This window comes from Morus notabilis, unplaced genomic scaffold (assembly GCF_000414095.1).
Source record: "Morus notabilis unplaced genomic scaffold, ASM41409v2 Scaffold2332, whole genome shotgun sequence".
NCBI lineage: Eukaryota > Viridiplantae > Streptophyta > Magnoliopsida > Rosales > Moraceae > Morus > Morus notabilis.
In genome coordinates this window covers 30385-32484 of record NW_010361318.1, presented here as the reverse complement: position 1 = coordinate 32484, position 2100 = coordinate 30385, and positions in this window count along the sequence as shown.

Genomic DNA, 2100 nt, shown 5'->3' with positions numbered 1-2100 from the left:
ATATATTATTATTTAATATATTATTATATGTTTTTAAAAATTAAACCACCAAACGCAGTTTCAGTTTTTTTTAAAACTGAAATCAATTTCTAAATAAAACTACCAAATGCATTTTTAGAAATAATTCAAAAATAAAACTAAAAACGTTTTTATTTTCATTTTCGTACAGAAAATAAAAACGTTTTGGAATCAATTCCAAACGCACCCACTGTTTTTTGTTTTCGTTTTCGTTTTCAAAACATTTATTAAACAAACACAATTTACAAACAGTTTTCATTTTTATACCTCAAAAGACGTGTAAAAACGTTTTAAAAAATAAATAAAAATCAAATCCAAACCTACCCAATACTTTTTCCTCTGAAAAGAACTCTATAATTGATAATGCGTATGAGTAGATAACCCATTCAAACACAGTTCAAAAACAAAAGTGTTATCTGCAATTGGGGATTGAAAAACATCAGTCAAGTTCCAAAAAAGTATATCCCACTACTCATCATATGTCACAACCAAATGCTTTTTAAATTATGGGCCAGGATCGAGGCACAGTTCCTTTTCTTCTGTTTGATAGGTTATATATACATATATAGATGTATATATGTGTGTATATATATGTATATGTAGGAGACGTGAGGCTTTCCACTCATCTTTCTCGTGCATTAGTTCTTCATGCAATTAAATAACTAGGCCCGTGGACATAATTATTACTTTTGTGGCATCGAGATGGAATCATGTGTAGGTCCTAGGGATCTACTATTTACTATTTGCATTAATATGAGTATGATGTGTGATTGAATTTTTAGATCATAGCTTGTAATAGCAGGCTTGTTGCTATATATACACATGTGTGCGCGCGCGCCTTAAATAGCGATTCATGAGTTTAACTCTTTCAATCTGAGTTGCTTGTCTTTTTGTCTTTTCAAAGGGTTAATGGCTAAATCGCTTCACCAAAGTAATTTTATAAATATTTCTATTATTAATTAGAGTGATCAGTACAAATAAAAACATATATGACATAAACAAGTGAGCTATATATCTTTTAATTTGTGGTTTTATAAATCCGGCCCTATAATGAAGGGGTACTGTTAGAGCGTAGAAATTCGTTAACAAAGATAATTCGGATTTAAAGACGAATAACGTGATTTTAGTGATCTAGAATACGATTAAGAAAGATTAAGAGAAATCATAAAATATGAACACACTGATTTATAGTGGTTCACCCTTTATTCAAGAGCTACGTTCACTGTGAGGGAAGAGAAATTCACTATGTTCTGAAAAAATGATTACATAATTCTTTCTCTGAGCACGCCCTTTCTTCATATATACCCCCTGCAACCTCTGTAATTTCTCCTATTTTATTCCGGGATATTTTTCCCACATTTTGGGATAATATCCCTGGTTGGTTGGGATTTCTGCCAATTAGTATAATTTTCTCACTTACTTCCCCACTAACTTCGCTTATTTTAATTATAAGTCACAAATCTCATAGCAGGTCCCGTATCTCTCTCGATTTTTCGTGGACTCGACTTCTTAGGCGCTCTCAGAGCCATCTCCACTTATAATTGATGGTGCGGCGACCTCTGTTTTTCTCAACTCAGCAGAGCGATCAACCGCCTTCATACGCTTTTCGTTTTACTTGCGTTCTACTCCCAAAAGAACCCTCGTCTGACGTGACAGCTAGGGCAAAACTGTCTCCTATCATTAAATGTCCTCATTTTATTACATGTGGGTCACATCTAATGTTCATATTAGGGTTTTAAGTTTTTACACTACAACAGGTACTATTGTATATTTTTTGTTTTCACCTTTTTTTTTTATAGAATATGTATAGTTTTCTATTAAGCACTAGCTAGCTAGATATAATAAACTAAGAACATAAAAATAAAAATTTAAACGGTCAAATCGATTACACATTGAGAAATTAACAAGCCTCATATCTGCCAGGTGACTGATACTTTAGTCAAGCTTCAAATTACCAATGATTTGGTTTAATTGCGAAAGCCATAAAAGGAAAGAAAAAAATAATGAAGAAAAAAGAAGAAGAAAACATTTAAACAAAGGTAGCTGAATCAGTTTCCAGTCATGACCTCAAAAACCACTTCT